This window comes from Elaeis guineensis, chromosome 6, assembly GCF_000442705.2.
Source record: "Elaeis guineensis isolate ETL-2024a chromosome 6, EG11, whole genome shotgun sequence".
Taxonomy (NCBI): domain Eukaryota; kingdom Viridiplantae; phylum Streptophyta; class Magnoliopsida; order Arecales; family Arecaceae; genus Elaeis; species Elaeis guineensis.
This window is the reverse complement of record NC_025998.2, coordinates 6,176,172-6,196,532: the sequence shown is the minus strand read 5'-3', so window position 1 is coordinate 6,196,532 and position 20,361 is coordinate 6,176,172. Positions and strand designations below refer to the sequence as shown.

Below are 20,361 nucleotides of genomic sequence, written 5' to 3'. Positions count from 1 at the left end.
TATTTGAGGGACAAACTAAAGCTATTACTGGCAATCACAAGATTTTATGTTATTGTTTTTTTTTTTTTGAAAAACTTTTGCCTTAAATCATATCTGCAATCAAGTTTGGACTGGTGCAAGCATGAAACCCATCGAACTCAAATTGTCTCTTGGCTTATGGGTTTAGACTTACCCCTAACCAGTGAACCGAATGGTCTTGGACATTTCAACTCGATGAATAGCATTGGTTAGGTCACTATATCACAAGTCAAAGTACAGGGCCAACTGGTGGTACTATAGATGTATTGAAACCGGAGATCCATCTCACTCTAAAACACTAAAGTCGAGCAACACCCAACTGGTCTGGTGGATTATCTATAGATTTGATTTAATGATTTAAATGAATTAGTCCTAAGCCTGTTTTTCCAATTGACTAGATGATCTGATCCAATTTTGAGAGCCACTAGTTCATTTGGGCTAGGTCGAGTTAAGCACAATCCAAACCCAACCCATTGCATTCTAATCTTGGTTAAATTGGGCCTAGATTTGTAAAAGCAACATGCTCTTTATTTTTTTAGAAGAAAATAAATAGTTATATGGAAAATAAATATAAAAATTTATAGCAGAAGGTGTTGATATCAATCCTACTACTAATTCTGTTGACAAGAGCATGGTTCAATCTAAATTGCATTGGATCGAGCTATTCTAGTTTGAGCCTAAATCTATAAATAGTCATGATCAACATATCTATTGGGAGATGGGAATACCCACATACATCCCATCCAAATTTTCAAACTCGTCAATTTTTTGACTCGAGCCGACCCCAAGAGCCTAATCAAGTTGCCATACCTCATCCAATCCATGCTTCATTTGTGGCCTTGATAGAAACTGATATGCCTTTAGCTTAGGTTGTTGTAACAATAATTGCAAACCCTAGTTGCACAAGTTGAGACCAATTTGTGGTTTGATGCCTCGATATCCCAAGCAAAGTTTGAAAAAATATTGAGATGGCACCTTACACCCATATAAAACACTCTTTTAAAAATCTATATAGCACATTAGATTTAACTAGAAGAAGAAAAAAGTTCACACCCTTACATCGTATGCATCATGTGGTCAGTCCTCATCTCTTTTTTACAAGTTTCATTCATCATGCACTTATCTTGATGATCCATCTATAATTAAGAGATGAGATGATTGACATGATGTACAACTACATTGGTGCATATAATGTACGATATAATTACTCTTTGTATAAAAATTCTATGTTACTCACCGTCGACTTTCCATCCTAGCTTCATCCAAGCTCATTGTTACCATTCCACCCATAATGTAACCCCAAACCTTCACATGCCTAGACCCATTCATGGCTCGAAGGTCCAAAATTCCAAGTTGAGCTTGAGTTCCATGCTTCTTGGTCCAAAAAATGTCAATTTTCTACTCAATGCAAACCTAAAAGCCTTATTTAGGTATTTTTGTAGGAATAGAGGCTATTAAAATGTCCAGCCAACGGTTTTGAAGGATTTGTCCCTTTACCAAAAAAAAAAAAAAAAAAAAAAGAAAAAAAAAAAAATAGGACTTGCCCAAGTGGGCCCTCTCCTCCTACAAAATCGCGTTAGGAAAATCTAGTCCAATCCAAACAGGGACGTTCCGCAAAATTTCTGTTGGCCGTCAACTTGCCCTAGCATTTTACTAACGCGCGTGCTCCAGCGACAGATGTTTGAACTACGATTCAAGAACAAGTCCACCTCCTACTCCGGCTGCCGCTTGGATTTCCTTCGCTACCTCTCCCTCCACTGGATTCGCCGCCATGGCATCTTCGGACACCTCGCGAGAGCCGTGCCCCGACCTCTTCCTCGATCACGTCGGCGGCTCCTTCTACCACTTCTTCAAAGGCCTTCACCACTCGCCCGGCGGCTCCCGCCTCGCCGACGGTCTCTAGATCGTGCGCATGAATTGCCCCCGCATAGCCGACATCTTCGCCGTCTGGGACGGCGTCTACTCCCTCACCGAATGCTCCATGGTCTCCCTCCGCCGGAGGGATGGGGATCCTCCCTCTGCTCCACTGCCGCCACCGGCGGCTTGTTCAATCTGCGCCCTGCTGTCTGTAATTTGCCGGCGTCCTCCCCACCTCTGTTGAGGGTCTCACCATCTGGGCCACCGGCTTCCTCGACGCCAACCGGCCGCTCTGGATCGAAAACCGCCGACGGCCGGTGACGAAGAGGCCGGCCGTAGTGTGGGATTTACGGCGACAGGGTGGCTGCCTCAGGGTGAGTCTCCTGCACCAGCTGCATCGGTGGTGGACTCTGGTTCTCGTTGTTGTCATCGTCTTCTTGGTCTGGAAGGCTTTTCGGAGATGGGAAGAAGGAAAAATTAAGAAAGAAAAACAGAGGTCTTCGAGAGTTTTGATACGCCCTGTGCGCCAAACCCAACATTCGGCTGCATGTAGAGTCGGCATTACGATTTTGTTTCGAGGTGAGTTATGCTTTTGGAAATCTTTTCATGTATTATGTTACCTTTTCTTTGTTTGCTCATTGGTTTAAATGATAATGATGGTTGTTCATAGATGAAGGTTCTTTCTGCTTCGCTTAACGGGTATTTGTTTTTGGTGGATATAGACTAGGTATCAGAAATTAAAGAAGAGCAAAAGCTGATCTTTTATTTTATAATATGCGATGATAGTGGATTCCTTTCTCAAATTAGTTAGCTGGAGAAAATGATTGGATAGAGTAGCTTATAAAAGGGTGATTGATGGGTACTGTTGTACATCGTTTGTTCTATACATCCCCTCCCTTTTTGTGTATTTGTGCATGTATGCGCACGTGTGTCGTGAAGAGTAGCTTTGGCAGTGTGTCGTGAAGATAGCTTTTGAGCCATATCCCAATCTGTCTCTTGGGTAGTTCTGTGAATCCATTGGAAAGTCGGATCAGGCTTGAAGATCTAGGGATGGAGACAACTGTCTATTGTAGAGACTACAGTAGGAAACAACACTGGTTAAGCTAGAATATCTCTTTTTGATGCTTCTTCATACTAGGAATCAGTGATCTTCGATGGTTGTGGAAATTTGTGGATTTGGTGGTGAAGACTCCATTCTGCTGCCTTTTTTTAACTCAGTAGTATAACATCTTCATCTTCAAAGATGGTATTGACAAGAAACGTGGGAGGTAGAATATTAAAACGACATCCTGGATTCGCCATTAATGTAATAATCATTTCTTGACAGTGGTAGGTCTGGGATGTATTTTCAAGTAGTAAATGTCTTCCTAGCAAACGTATAAAGTACCAAAAGATGTATATAGGTGAAGGTTTGACATCATAGTACTGAAACAATCTCTTGAGATCATGTTGTTGAGCCATGTCCAAGGATGAGAAATGCTTTCATAAATGAAAGTTCTAGATAACATTTCATATTGAAGTCAGCTTTCAAGTAGAGATTGTTCTCCCCTTGCTATTTTGCTGCTTTTGTTGGAAAGAAGTTAATTAATTGTCCATCTTTTCTGCATTTAATCATTTCATAATCGTGTATAACAAGTTATTGATTTGTTATACATTTATTGATCCTCTTCCTAGTTCTTCACTTTGTTTGCACTTTTTGTTTAGAGCTACAGAGTGGGGTTTATGTTTTGGTTTTTGATCAAGGCATTTAGTAGGTTTGCCCCCTCTCTCTATGTCCTTGTTCTAGTTGCTATGAATTGTTCGTTTCTTCTTTCTTGGAGGCCTTCTGTATGTTGGTTACATTTTGTAAATAGAAACAATGTGCAAATCCACCTTTTCTTCAAAAAAATAAATAAAAAAATCTATTGGTCTGTTTTACCTGGGAATTTGACTTCTAATATGATTTGCTCTGCCACCATATATTGTGCTCGGAGTGAAACAAACAAAAGCAGCATAAATATCTCAAAGATGGCCTTTAAATTGTGCAAAATTTACAAAAATCTTAGACTTGATACACGTGTCTTGTTTGACTCGTGCAAGAGCTAGTGGCCTGACTATTTTTGAAACTGAAGCTTTAAGTGCCACTCTAATGTTGGATCTAAAAGATGATTTCTCAATTAATATATGTTTGACTATTGTCTGCATATTTTATTTCAGAATTTTAACTTTGTAAATATGATTTTCAGCAAAGCGACAATGTTAGCTGAAAACAAGCTAACCACATAGGTTTATGATTATCTACAACTCCTATATAGCAGTATCAATAAATCCTCTTACATGAGGACTTCACTGTTTTGGAAGCTCTGCTACTTGATGTTGACAAGTTTTAGGTGGAGTTGTTGAAAAAGGAATATCCTTAAGTGGACTTTCTTTCCAAGAATTCTTGGATTGCATGGAACTGATCATTTTGTCTTGAGGTCCTTGACGGCCTTGCAGTACGCATGAAGTGGCCATGATGGTTTACTAGAAGTTAAATTGTTTACGAAACTAATTAGTAATTACCAGATTAGACTCTCATTATCAACTATTTTTAGTTAACATATTTGAAGATACTTGAAGGTAAATTCTCTGAGAAAACTTGGGTTTGCTAACCTGTTGGTGCTTCTCGGGATGCATATCTTGTTATGTCGCCACTTCTCTTAGAAAGGTTCATGCAATGCTAAATTTCTTTTGCAGTTCTTGCTCTGCAGAGGTGCAACCCCTGCACCTCCCCAAAAAGAAAAAAAAATACACCCACCTGTCCCTACTTTCTTGTTTCCGTATTGTTTAGAAGTTTATTGGTCTGCTGTTGCTTTTGCAGATTGGGAAAATGAAATCTCGAATATTGGTGGACTTATTTAGCCAGTGATGTTGAGACTATTCATCAAATAGTGGCATCCAATATTCTACTGATAATAAAGTAAATGAGGTTTCTGATTAGTAACAAAGATTGGTGATTCTCAAGTTCATACTTGTTTTTTGAGAAAGTTCATAGTTGTTCTAGGGTCCTATTCCAGTCATGTGATCGTAAGATATTTAGGTATTGATTACTTGAGAGAAACCTAGTGTTGTTTGTCATATCATGGAAATAGTTTTCTAACTTTTGCTCAAAATTTATAGGTCATCAATATTGATCTTCTAGATTTTGAGTCTAGCAAATCTTTGTTCTCTCCATATAAAGAATTTGCTTATCTAATGTGAATGTTTTATGGTTTTGAAAGTAAATGGACATGGTTTAAGTTCTTCTTATCATTACTTGGTATTCATGCGGTAAATTCTGTATTTTGGCCTGTTTTGCTAGACGAGAAATGCTTGACATGCATATGATCTTGTATAGTGGGTTGTGGACACTGCTCATACAAGCTGGTTATGTTCCACTTTTATGGCCCCACCTGGCAGGTCATGTCACCTGCAGGTGCTTGATGAATATATTAAAGAATGTTCTTCTATGTGTGTATGGCCCTTATAACACATTCCAATGACCGACCATTCCTCTTGTCTGAAACTTAATTCTAGCCACTTCATGTTGGAATGCCTGAAAGTAGTCTAATCTTGTGCTAGACACTCTAAATCTTCCACTCTCAAAATCTTCCTTGAGATGCAATTCTGTATTATTGCTAGTTTTTCCCCTCTTTTTTGTCTGTTATGCTATCTGAAAATAACAATTCATGGTCTTTAGGCTTTTCCTAGGCAATGGAAAAGTCGCTGGTATAAGATCAAGATGACTATTTTAGAGCTAGACTTTGAAAGTGCACGACTATTCTATTCTATTCACTATTCTGAATAGGTTTGGAAGGTGGTCTGATCAAAATGGCAAAGCTTGTTGTCAAGGATTTGGCACCATGGTGCTCATAGAAGCTGAGAGAGCTCCATGCTATACAAATAGGTAGTTGGACGAAGAAAGATTCTTTATTGTGGTACCTTCTGTTTTAATTTGCTTGCATAGCCTTTTATATTCACTTATTACATTTTTGGATCATCACAATTTCAAATATCCAATAGAATCTTCATTTTTTTTTTTTTTGGTGTGAAAAAGATTTTTAGATCAGTAACAAATTGATCAAAATACATAGTTCAGTTTTAATTGAAATGATTCTTGAGATTCATGTTTATGACAATACAATTATGTTGATTATGTGATCTATCATAATACAAACAAGAAGTCGACAGCTGTTGAAATCGAACTGAAGCATGGTGTTTGTTACTAGGATGTAGAATTCTGAACCTCTTGATGGTGCTGGTCCCTTTTTTTTTGGGATAATAATCCTGATCATTTTGTTTGTTGAGTTAATTTGGTCCGTCTTCATCTTTTCACAGGGCAGGTGGTGTTTCCAGTCAGAACCATGGTTATTATAATTGGGCTAATCTTAGGTGGTGTTTCTAGTCACAACCATGGTTATTATAACTGAGCTAAGCTTAGGTGGTGTTTCTAGTCACAACCATGGTTATTATAATTGAGCTAAGCTTAGGTGGTGTTTCTAGTCACAACCATGGTTATTATAATTGAGCTAAGCTTTGATTGAACTCAGGTTTGGGATGAAGGTTAGCTTGAAACTAATTCCAGGCCTGAAGTTTGAGATAAGCTTAGCTCATATATTATCTGGTCAAGCAAAATCAGACCTTTTTAAAGTCAAGCAGAACTCATGTTTATCTTGATGGTTTGATATGAGTCAAAATCAATTTGAGCTTGTTTCTGAAGCTTGGACTAAGCTTGTTTCAAGCTTGGTTTTAGCTTGACATAAAGTTTAACTTATTCTAATGTTTCAAAAAACTACAAAATCAAACTCTTATTCATGAACTATGAATTTAGAAAGAAAAACCATTTAATATATGGGCAAATATATTATTACTCTATGTCTTGTGAAAGAAATATATTATCACTCTTTGAAACAAAACATTTTATTCATCAAAAAAGAAATGAAAATATAACATTATAACTAAGCCTTGAATCAAACTTTTTACATTATTATTTTATTTATTTGTAGGTTGAAGTTTAGTCGAGGTTAAGCCATGTTCTTATGTTCATGTCAACAACATCAATAATAGAAATCCTTGTTAATACTTCTTTTTTATCTTTTTTTACTGTTTACTCATTATCCATGTCCCTATTAATTGTCTTTCAAAATACATAATAAATTAGTTTTTTTTAAAATAAATATTGAATTGGATTTAAACTTTGACTTGACCTGATTTGGACTTGAATGTCTCAGCGGCTCTAAAAAATTGTCCATAAACCTGATTCTAGGTTATTTGGTTACTTAATGTTTTGGATATGGGCTCAAAATCATGACTCAAGACAACCAGGTTGGAGCCGAGTAATGCTTGCCCTGAACCCAACTTGTCCCGCTTGTGGGCCTAAGTGACAGGCCTAGTCAGAACAGATCTCTAGTCATCCCTCCCACTTGTCACAAGCATTTCCATAGGCACTTATGACCCAATTCTCTGATTCATCGACCGTTCTTGGAGGCTGCTGAGGTGTTATGGCAGTAGCTATAGGACAGCATGGTGCACCATAGGGGGCACCTAAAAATATGAAAATTTGAGAATGATTAACTTGTCAAATAAAGGAAAAGGTACAATGATTAAAATCTTTTCATATATGAATGGCTAGAAAACAAATAAATCACAAAATGACAAAGAAATAGGTGAACCGAGGCGAACTCATTCATTTGGGCTGTAACAAGGACAGTAAATTGTAGTTTCTCACAAATTATACAACATGTAAAATCGCAAATAATTAATGTATGTCAATGTTCAAATGACTCTAGTGAATGGGGATGGGCCAATGGCATCTTTAGGTGGGCGACTTATGTGCTCACTGGGCAGTTGGGCTGCATGAAGGGGCCACCTAGTGGATGACTCAGGCAGCCACTAGCCTGCTTGGTTGCCGAGGCAACCTGACCGGTTGCTGGTAAACATTATTAGCTGAACTTGGTACAATCTCTAATGGTTGCAAGAATTTTCATATTTGGAGTGAAACATCTTGCCGTTTTTATTTTATGATTTGATTTGAGCAGTTAATGAAGATTATTAAGATGAACTTTTCCACAAAGCGTTGTTAAAAAATCGATCAAGTCAGGTGATTGTCAAAAAAGATTGTTATTTTCTTCCATACAATGTGCCATACACTACTTTCAAAGATCACAAGAATATGATGATACTAAAGAAAATGTGGATGGAATGGTGACAGTGGCTCAAATTGACTTCAAGTTCATGGGAGTAGCCTTTCATGGAACCAATCATATGGTAGGTTCCGTAAAGATAACCCTAGATTAGCGGTACAATGCTTGTTTGTGGTAAGCTTTTTAAATGAGGTTGACTTCACCAAAGTCTACTTATTCTGCATCAAGGTCAATGAGTTCCTATTCTAAGGATTGCCAACCTATAGGCTCCCTATCTTGGTCCCCCACAAGCTCATCCGCCACCCACATCACACTCAAGTTCAGAACCCTGGCTTGACATCACTCATTTTGCTAAATGCTAAAATTAGGAATCTGTGGTAGAGAATTTTTAGAGAAAGTTTTTAACTTTACTAAAAGAAGAAAGTAGTATAAGAATGAAAGTTGCACTTTTCATTAACATTCAGAATCACACAATATCTTACATTGATTTTCTGTCGACACACAAAAATCACAAAATCTTGTTATTCTACTGTAAACCAAAACACCTTATTAATTGAACCTTTTCTAAACCTGGAATGCCAATTTTCTACATAACTTCTCCACTTATCATTACATGCAGCCTCTATCTTAACATTATAATTATTTTGAATGCCATTTTTTATACAAACTTTTCCACTTGTCATTATGTGCAACCTCTATCTTAACATTGCAATGTTTATCATTAATCTTTAAATCTAAAATGAACTTTAACCCTTGTTTGTGTAATAGGTAATATGATTATTCTTTTAATAAAACAATGATCATTTTCTTTGCTTCCAGTCTGATTCTCAGGCCACTAACTATGACCCTCATCTTCAATGCTCCAAATTGTAGTGGTATAGTTTCCCCTCTTTTTGGTGGACAGCAAGGGAAGTAATCAAGTAGGTGCCATAAAGGTGAATCAGACTCCCCCTATCACTTGGGGCCATGGAGGCATTGCTATGCCTGCAGAACTTTTGGCACGCACGCTAAGCCAGCGCTCTATCCACAAATTGATGCTTTGGCAATCTGTACACCACCTTCTGTCACTGATAGTTCCTTGTATGAAGTTTTACTTTTGTTGCTTCTAGGTTATGGTGGAGTTGGTCCCTTCCCACTGATCAATTTTTTATCTACTCAATCTTTAAAGCTACACCAATTAGCGTGAGTTGCCAAACTCTATAGATTGTGTTCTCTCCCCACAGCTTACATCAAGATTGCTGTAAGGGTTATAGTTTCATTTACTTAGCTTGTGTCTTTTTGGAATGAGTACAAGGATCAACTTTCTGCTTTTAGTAATGCCAAGCTTTTTTGAATTTGGGCATCATGAAAAGAGTGGGGGACCCAGAAGCAGCAGCAAATCACAGTCTAGTTGCTTCCATGACCCACCAATCACTCTTTGAGTTGTGTAAGTAATACAACATGAATGACTTCTGGGGTCTACCATTAATTTCCTTGCAAAAGATTCAAGAGGAGTGAATTGATGGAAAGTATATTCCTAAGGCCCATTAAATTTAGCCTTGATAGGAATGTGATGAGGGATGAATTCATAGTTTAACCTGATAATTTCTACCTTTTCATAGTTTAATCATGTCCAAGAATCCTCTCATTTAGGTGGTGGTCTTATTTATTAGTTCATGGTGTTCTTGAATTGATAATCACCCATGACGCAATGATGTAGACTTTGATGCGATTTTGTTATTACAAAGTTATTAAAAATTTAATTTCCAACCTTTTTATATTGTGTAATCAACAATCATTGCATTTGATGTGAGGATGAACTTTTCTATGTAAAGGTTACAAAGGAGGGATTAAGTCGTATGGAATTATTTAACTAGTGGCTTTATATTTTATTTTTACATTTTAAAGAACAGTATGCAATACATAATGTGCATAAAGAAATTAAATGACAGTGATGATAAATGTACTCCTGCATGGGTTCTTTGTATGATACCAGAGATTTGCAAGCTATAGAGGGTTTTTTAATTTGGAAGCTTGAGCATTTTTAAGTGAGGCAAATTGTTGAGATTAGCTAGAAAATTATGTTAACGGGATAAACAAAAGAACCAGATGATGAGAAAGAAGAAGAAAGTAGTTTAACCAAGTATGAGATAAAGTAATTCTTTTATCCCAAAAAAATAGAAGAGAAATCTACCTGTGCTATGATTACTTAGATCCAGATTTTGAAAATACACTACCATAATTAAATCTAGAATCTTTGCTAGCCAAGCGGAGAGACATGACCACCAGGACCAACTCCAATTCGCGGTTATTTCGTGTCATAATTAAATCTAAAGATTTTATACTTTAAGCAATTAGACCAAGATGATTACTTACTAAAATACTTGTGTTTATACCTGTTTGCATGAGATTTAACATGAAAACTGCTTTAGTTGAGTCTAGCATGTTGGCTAACTCCAGGCAATCATTTATATAGGAAAAAAAGGAAACATGGTACCAAACTTGTTCCCTTGCATATGCTATTTGTTTAAAATATATAACAACTGGTTGTAAGAATTCATGACTAGGATTATAATAGATGTACATGGGAATTGTTTTGATACCTAATGTCCTTATAATATATGATGTTTTTATCATTCAAATTTGTGCATCTAATCATTACTGTCGGCATGATCTTTAAATTTCGAGAAAATTAGACGTTACATGTGAACAGAGACACAGGATGTTAGGGCTACGAAAATGGCTGAGGATGTATGTCCACCTTAATTTTGTTCTGTCTCGTAGTTTGTTTTGATACTCAAATGGAAGCTACGTGATACAGAATGTCGTATTACGTGTACACCATGATCGAGACTTCATTATATATCAGGCAATCTAGAGAGAAAAGGTGGCAATCCAGAGGCAAAAAAAAAAAAAAAAAAAAAAAAAAGGGAGAGTGCTTGCAAGTTGCAATGTATAAGAAAAGTGGTTTGGTTCAGGTTCGAACAAAATATATGCTCCATTTCTGGGAGAAGGATTGCCGCAGGGGAAAAAGTTCCCGCCTGGCTCTTTGTGCTTTCGAATTTTGGATTTTGGCAATCCGTTCTTTAATGTTAAAATACTTTTTCTAAGTCAAACATGGTAACGTAGTCTGATCGAGATGGGGTGTAATTCCCTGGAATGCTATACCAGGAATTTGCTTTATGATTAAAAAAGGCACAATGTAGCCTTGAATCCTCCTGCGACTTCTTAACAAAGATTAAAACTAACTCCACTATATAGTTTTATGACAAGATATGTTCTCTGGCTTTTAAAAGTGGGCATTATTGATTGATAACTATGGATATATATATATATATATATTGGAGGCTAAACAGCATACTCTATCTACCATTAGTACCAAAAAGATCTTTTTGAAAGTTTGATGCTGCTTATTTTTAGTAGCTTCCACTCAAGATGCTTCACTTTTTCACCTTCACTAGTGGCTAAGTTTATATTTTAATGATCTACCTAATTTGAAAATGATGCCAGCAGTACGGTTGCTTGCTCGAGAATAATTAACATACTGGCATGTAATGTTCTCGATGCATAACCTGCATCTTGTCAGCATGAACGTTCCGTGTTTCATGGCATTAAACAGGGCACTGCATTCTTCATTAACATGCCCAAACGCTTCACCAGGCAGCGTACTTGCTGCTGAAAGTTGGGTGGATCTTTAACTGATAAGTACAAATGTACTATGAATTAGCAATATCCAATTCGAACGCTGTCATGGAGCCAAGATCGACAATATTATAATGGAGCCAATGTACAGGTTTCACCAAAGTTTTTTAGGCATTCCTGTTAGAATAAAACTGATGCTTACTTCTGTCACGTACAACTAACTAGTTCCCATCAAAGTTCCTTTGTACACAATTACCTATTAAATAACTCAGTTCCAATCACAATTAGTGTCAGACGGAATTAGTGATCTTTGCAACATACTGAGCTGGTTTCTTTTCTTAATCGTTTCAAAGTTGAAGCAAGCCATCAACGGCAAGACAACAGATGCGGTATATAAGAATAGGTGGAGATGGTTCTAAAAGCTGACACCAAATAGTTGGAATAAATGCAATAATATTCATTTTGATGTTTTATGAGACCTATATCAGAAAGTCCTCCATGCATGACAATGATCATCTTGTGTGTTAATTATTTCTGCAAGGAATAAAGGTTGTTCTAGCTCCTTAGACTTTTGGAAATGCAGGAGCTGCATGAAAGATGCATAAGTGCAACAGAGACTCCTGATAGAATTGCTGTTAACTTCCTTATAGTTAAGCTTTCGTCCATGAGTCCAAGTTTTGATTTTTTTTTTTTTTTTTTTCCGCTCCTGCATGTACCCATATTAATAGGAAAAGGCTTGTTTGCATTTGCTTGGGACCAGTAGTTAATGTCCAAGCGGCGTCCAAGGTTTCATTTAAAATGTTGGTTTAAAGTTTTACGTACATTTATTTTGTTCGGTATGAAAGATGGATTGAGGGATAGAGAAAAGAATGAATGGATTTTTCATTCATTCTCTCATATGTTTGATGAAAAATAGAAGGATGGGAGAAAATAATTTTTTTCTCTATTTTGTATAGGAGAAATGAGAGAAAGGATAGATAGTGTTTATATAACATTTTTACTGAACTACCAAGATTGAAGAAAAGCCTTTCCATTTTGGAAGATATTCAATCAGCACAGACATTCAATTAGCCAAAATAACGAGAGGTGTATTATCACAAATGTCTATGGCCCTCATGATGAGGAAGGGCGTAAGCTTTTTTATGTAGAAATAGATGCTCTCAATAGTTTTATCAAAGTCCCTTGGTCAATCATTGTGGATTTCAATGCTATAAGATACACAATAGAAAGAGTTGGTGCTTCAGGTAGCTGCAGAAAAAGTCAGAACTTCAATTGCTTTATCAATTCCTTGGCTTGTTAGAGATTAGTTTTTCATCTCATAGGTTCACATGGTCAAATTTTAGAGATCGCCTTAGTCTCGCAAAGCTGGATAGAAGCTTCACCTCTATGTCATGGCATAATCGTTATCCTCTCTTTGAATTTGTTTCCTTAATTCATGTAACATCTAACCATGTGCTTCTATTATTATCTACTAGATTGTGCTCCAAGAATAGTAAAAATATTAGTAGGTCTTTTAGATTTGAGAATATCTGGTTGTCTTGTGCACTTTAGACAGCCTCATTGTGAAGTGGTGGTCTGAAGCTCCATCATCTATTAATGGGGCTATGAACATGGTTCTACACCTCATTATTTGAGATCGAAATTTAGAAAGTGGAGCAAACAAAATGTTAGCAACATCATTCTCAGGAAAGCAGCTATTCATAGCTAAATAAACGAGTTGGATTTGCTTGAAGAATCAAGGAGCCTTGATACGGATGAAAAGATAGCTAGAAGTGACCTAAAAACTCAATTGGACAAACTGCTGCAGTAGAAAGAACAACTTTGAAAGCAAAGATCCAAAAATTCTTAGCTTCGTAAAGGTGATAGAAATATGAAGTTTTTTCATAGTTTAGCTAGTAATTGCTTGAGAAAGAATCGGATCCTTGAATTACAAATGGTAATGGTATTCTTCATGATCGACAAACCATTTATCAAGCTTTTCTCACCTTTTATCAGTCTTTACTGGGAACTAAAGAAGCGAATTTGATTGGTCTTGATTGAAAAAAATTTATCAAGAGGAACACTGCAATCTAAGTTCATTGATCAGGCTATTCTCAGAGAATAAAGTTAGGTTTGTAGTTTTTCCTTGGCTAAGGATAAATATCTGAATTCCGATAGATTTAATAATGTATTTTATCAAATATTGAGATTGCATAAAATCTGATATTATGATGCTCTTCCTAGATTTCTATAACACTCCTTGCGATCTATCCCGATTGAACTACATATTTATTACTTTAATTCCTAAAAAAGGAGCATGCTGCAAGGTCACTAATTTTCATCCAATAAGCATTGAATATGGGATGATTAAGATTATATCAAAGATATTGTCCATTCTGCTCTAATCTAAAACTATAGAGTTAGTTTTTGCTAATCAATTAGCTTTTGTTAAAGGCCACGTAATTTTTAAGAGTTTCATAGTTGCCTCCGAGGTCATTCCTACTGTCTGTCAATGCACCACCAACTCTAGCATTCTTTGTAAAATTGATTTTAAAAAAGCTTTCGACAGTGTCAATTGAAATTTTTTATTTGAACTTCTTCAACAAAGGGCTTCGATAGACGATAGATTGATTGGATGCATTCACTGCTTATTTCTTCAACCTTAGCTCTGGTGATAAGCAATTTTATTGGATTCTGGTTTCCAAATAGAAGAGGTTTAAAACATGGAAATCCATTATCATCCCTTTTTTTTAATTGATTGCTGATATACTCTTTAAAATTTTAAAATTTGCAAACTCTTGAAAATCTTCTGGAAGGGATCGGTTCTCACTCTGTCACCGGGTAAATTCAGATACTGATGACGCTTTGACAAAGCTAACAAGTCAAATATTAATTCCCTCAAATACATCTTATATACTTTTGAATTGGCAATTGGGTTGAAGATAAATTTTTAGAAGATTCAGTTGATTGGACTGGGAATTAGTGTGCAGCTTAGAGATCATTTTTCTAAGATGTTAGACTGCAAAACTTCTGAGTTACCAATCCAATATTTTGGTCTTCCTCTCCATCACTCGGCTCCAATTAGTAGGATTGGTCCTTTCTCATTGAAAAAATCTCTAAATGTATGAGTGGTTGGAGGGGCAAATCTATCTCTAGTAGGTCGGATGGTCTTGATAAATACGATGTTGCAGTCCATCCTTCTTTACTGGATGTTAGTATTTCAGCTCCCAGCAATGGTGATTCAAAAAATAAATCAAATATGCCATGATTTCATCTGGAACGGACAGCACCCTGGCAGCCAAGTAAAGCATTTGGTGGACTGGGATCAGCTGTGCAAACCTAGAAAGTTGGAGGGCTTGGGTTTATTGAATCTTAGCTCCATCAAGCCCTTCTGTTGAGATGGTGGTAGAGGTTCTATGAAGAGCACCATAAATCATGGTGCAAGCTTGTCAGAACAATCTATTATCAAAACAAGCTACTATCCATACCTTCGTGTTACATAAAAAGAATGGCATCCCCAGTATGGAAAGGCATTCTCAACCTTTATGGACTGTTCAAACGATTTTTTATCCCTAAAATAGGAAAAGAAGATTTAATTTTCTTCTGGCATGACCCTTGGATCCAGGATTCATTCCTATCAGACGTATTCTCCCATTTATTCGTGTTTGCAAAGATACCACAACTCTCTGTTGCTGAGTTTTTCCAGCAAATCAAAGGAACTTCAACTTCCATGCAGATGATTGTGGAGGATTTCAAACAACTATTGAACTCTATCGCTTACAGAGAACTATGCGATCTCTCTCTGATTGTCTTATCTTGCTTATTGTGTAACAATACTGATCGTTGGCTTTGGATATGGAGTACTGATGGCATATTTTCGATGAACAAATGTTATAACTTCTTTAAACATAGTGGTGCAATTTCTCCTCTTGGCAAATTCTTCTAGAAGCTACCAGTCCCAAAAAAGATTAAGCTCTTTACTTGGTTAAGCTTTTTTAACAAGATTTTGACAACTTCAAATCTTAAAAAGCGAGGAATTTCACTATTTGATCACTGTGCTCTTTGTGATGAATATGGAGAGATAACAGATCATGTCTTTATTCAAAAGAGTTTTGGGTTGCTTTCTTTAGTGGCTGCAATGTTTTCCTTTATCGGATAACTATACGGCCGTATGGACCGATTGGAGAAAACACGAATCAGTGTCTCTTCATTTTCCAGCTATGAAAAGTCTGTTCATCATAGGCTGTTGGTGCTTGTGGTAAAAGCACAATCAACACATCTTTAGATTTGAAGCAATAACAGTTCGAATGTTAGTTTGATAAGCTTCGTTGATAGTTACTAGTTAGATGCATCGAATAGATAACGGCAACATCCAACGCATCTCGAGGAACATTGAAAAATTTTATGCATCCTAGGCACTTATAAGGAGTTGGTTGGTCGGATATTCTGGCACTGTCATGGTTCATTCTCTCAGCTGGGAGACCTATTATTCGCCTCTTATCTTTTTAATTTATCAGTTATTTTTTTTAAAAAAAGATGAGCATGATGATTGTGGAGGAACATCTTTTCGCCCTTTTTACTTCTTACTTACTGAAAGCAAACTTCTTTTTGGTTTTTTTTGGATTTCTTTTGTCAATTCCCATATTTTCATGTCCCATATTTTTTTTTATTAAGTCCCATATCTCACACCTCTTTGTTCTTCACAACAGCAACATCAATAGCCCGGTCCTAGCTTAATGAGCTATCACTACCTGAAGCTCTACTTGCCTCTAGCTTTGTACTATATAAATAATTATTTTTTTAATATATTAGGAGAAGCATCTTACTTCTTTATACTTTTTTTAAAAGAAATACTAAACTGTCATTGGATAAAAATATTATTATTACCATCAATTTATTACACTTATTTATACTAAAGAAGTAAACAATGCATAAACTTATAATCTTTATAATCTATAATTATATAAAAAATTATATAAATATTTAATTTCATACATCATTTTTATGAATTAATTATATAAATAACTAATTAATTTATAATTTAGTTTAAATATTTAATTAATATTATACAAATAGTTAATTAAAAATAGTAAATATAAATAGAAAAATAGAAGATAATCTAAATATTTAATTATAATTATCAAATTATATATTAAAATTAAAATAATGATTAATAAAATTTAATAATATATGATTAATAGTATATATAAAAATATACATCAATAATATGAATGAAAAAGTGAAGAAGTATTATAATTTTATCATAAAGAATTAATGAAGTGTAATTTTGTCAATGCAAAAGTCAATCTTTCAATGCTACATCCATCTTTTCTTCATTCTCTAGATTTGAAAGGATGCAAATCGATGGGTCAGAATAGATAGATAATTTTTATTTTTTTATAATTTTTTGAATCAAATGATATATAAAAATCATCCATCCTTTTAATTTTGTCCATCTATCCCTCCATCTTTCTATGGTTTCAATCAAATACAGAATTAGAGTTCGAGGCATGCACATGCTAGTCACGCTACGGAGAAAGTTGTTAGCTAGGTGGGGAGTGGTAATCATTTGGTGGTCTGGTGATGGATGCCCGGTGCAGGAAACATGATTCATGGTTAAAACCGAGATGGGGTGTTGATCCCCATTGTTTGGATTTTGTGCATGTCAGCATGACGTTTTGTTGTTCGTGTTTTATTGTCACCTTTAGGCCAGTCCCAGTCTCGAGGGCCATGGTCCCTCTCCTTTTACTTGCTTTTCGGCTATCATATGGATTCCATATTCCTAAGCGTGGGGGAGAGGAACATGGTTCACCGTAGTTTAAATTTTTAATGACTCTTATCACTACTTTTCCTCATTTCACTCTCTTCTTCTATGAAATGATGAAAAAGTAGGAATTAATCTACTATCTTATACGAAGAATTACCTTGTTTTCCTCCCAGCCGGTTATTCTTTTCTCCTAAAGGAAATTAATCTCACTTTTCTCAACGAGGAAAAGGAAGCACGGTCTAAAGTATTAAGACAATTTTATCTTAGAATTTTAACTTAGTCCGGACTCATAATTTACTCTTTGAATCGTTCTATCATGTGATCTTCGCAAAGTCTGTTTATGCACCACCGGCTGTCGAATTAAGTCATATTTCTGACCGAGGAAATCTTGGGCTCGTACCATCTTTTCTTGTATAACAAAATAATATTTTATATTACTTAATAAATATTTTATATTACCTATTGAATAATAGGGAGAGTAAATTTGTCGTAGTAGAATCAACATAAGTAGCTGTGCATTTGGTACTCATCAAACAGAGTTGGATTAATTAGCCAGTAACACGTACGTCAAATGCCTTTGTAGTCACATAATTTCTTACCTTAAAAAAAAAAAGGGTTTTTCCCCCCTTTTTTTATACTAGATGACTTGGAATGTACATCATCATAAGTAAAATATGAATGGACAATGCCTTCAATCTGATGATAAAAACCTTGAGTATATCCTCATTAGATGTCTTTGGTTTCCTTTAGTTAAAAGTATGGGTCTATATTTGTTTCTCACAAAGGTAAGAAAAACTGCCAAGCTAGCAATACTGCCCAAAAAATTTGGTGCTGCATGCCACTAATTTTGCCTTGATGACTTTCTAGTAAGAGCAATGCTCTCACAGATGTGTTGCCAAACACAACAGGTCGGATGATTATATATGGCATTGCCAAGGGAGTGCTAGGGGGCCTGATGAACGTTTTGTGCTCACATAAATGATGTCCTAAAACATTTTCCTTCCAATAATAATTGAAAAAGAAGGTCAAGTTAATATCCAGAAGTGTCCCTATTCTGTACTCTATGGGTTTGGGTAAAACATTTTCCTTCTAATAATAATGACTGAAAAAGAAGGTCAAGTTAATATCTAAGAGTAGCACTACTTCATACTCAATAGGTTTGGGTTGTAACTTTGGCATGAAAGAATGATTGATGATGTCAACTGTTGGATCACACAATTTATAGATCTTAAAGCATTCCAATCTTTTTCTTTTATCCATTTGTATAGATCTAAAAACGGACGTTGCAATGGTTGATGCCACAAAAGAAAGTAAATCATTCCTTTATACGAAAGATACAAATCTAACCCATACACAATAATTAAAAAACTAACTTCGAACAGAAAACATCTACTAAAGAAAATCTTTTTTGCCAAAAATATTCTCTTATATATAGTCAAAGCCTACTCTACAGGAGAAAGATACCAAAAAGATGTAGCGCAATAAATTACCTTTGAGACAAACCAGCTGTTGCTGCAAGTCTCCAAGATGGATGCGGCTAAGGGTGGATGTCGGAAAGAAATCTACAAGAGAAGTCTACACACGTCGAGAGTTCTCTAATGGGAGATCTTTCAATAGTTAAGTTGGTCGGAGTGTAAGAATAATGGAGGAAAGAGGGCAAATAGTGAGTGTGAGAGCAGGGATGTGGCATTCTTCTCTCAGATTAGGCTTATCTCAGGATCTCTTTAGTATCTTTTTATATTGAGATGGAGCCATAGGCTGCTAGCTAGAATTTGTAGGATGTTAAGACTGATCCTTTAGGTCAATAAGCCAAACATATTGTTAGGATAGGAAATCTTTTCATTCACCTGCGAATCAAAGTTGTTGGGCAGTTGCGGATTTTCTCCATATGGGTGAGTGAGCTGGTGGCCCGAAGTCGAGTCGAAGCCTTATGCTGACGACCGCATCTAAGGCTTAGGGATACCATCTCATCAACCATAGGGCTTTACTTTCCATCTTTGATGAGATCTAATTTTAGGGACAGTGAGGTTCCGACCACAGGCTTTATTGAGGTCCAGACTGGAGTTCGGGTAGAAGTCGATGGTATGAGATCGTTTGGCCTTAGCTTTTTGGCTCTCTCTGATAGTCTTGATGAGTATTCGGTCATAACATGAGAAGAGAAAGATTGGATGGGAAGACAGATAATCTCCGCAACACAAATCATAGTTCTACATGGTACCAAAAGAAATATAGAGCATTGTAGGCAAACTACTAGGAGCTCTAATTGTCGGTTGAAACTTGAAAAATATGTTTTCCCATGACCACTAGAAAAAAAAGGGGAGATGAGCTTAAGCCAACACTTGTAACCTAAACAGACACTTCTTAGTAAACATTGGATGAGCAACATAAACTCTTTCTCTGCATGTAATTCCTAAGCTGACACGTGGACATTGTTGGGGCCACATCTTCAAATGGCCCACAGCACAAATAACTGTAAATCCATCGCTTATCTTGCAATAAATTATCGGATGGTCTATGCCTCCTATTATCATTAAAAAAAAAAGAAAAAGAAAAAAAAAGATGTAGCACAAGTTTGTGAATCAATGAATCAGACTTTTGAGGATGTAAATCATGTGATGAAAGATGAGGAATGCCATCTCTCTCATCGTTGTAGGATAAGAAAAACTAAGCATTTAATTTCCGGCATCTTGCAAACCGGATTTGCATCTATTATTAATTGCACCCGTTTTCTGTTTGGAGGAGGTGGAGGTCCAAAGTGGTGTTTTCCAGATGTCTGACATTTTTAATTCTGCTCTCTCTTGTCTGGAACAGTTGGTGGCACCTACACTGTTATTCTTACCAACCGAAAAGAAATCCTAAGAAGACCACCATTCAAACATGGGACTTAACATGGCCTTTTGATATTGAGAGGATATATTAAAGTGCGAATTTGCTCCTTGATGTCGGATCCAATGATCAAACTAAGGACTGTCTCCAAGC

General features: G+C 36.1%; 1 long non-coding RNA gene across 2 annotated transcripts; it reads left to right on the top strand.

The window, feature by feature from the left end:
- Positions 1-1,631: 1,631 nt before the first annotated feature.
- Positions 1,632-9,344, top strand: LOC140858425 (uncharacterized). Of its 2 annotated transcripts, XR_012141999.1 has the most exons (3): positions 1,632-2,454; positions 5,681-5,779; positions 8,889-9,344. It is a non-coding gene; the product is annotated as an uncharacterized lncRNA (long non-coding RNA). The 2 variants fall into 2 exon arrangements; XR_012142000.1 differs by lacking the exon at positions 5,681-5,779.
- The last annotated feature ends 11,017 nt before the right edge of the window (positions 9,345-20,361 follow it).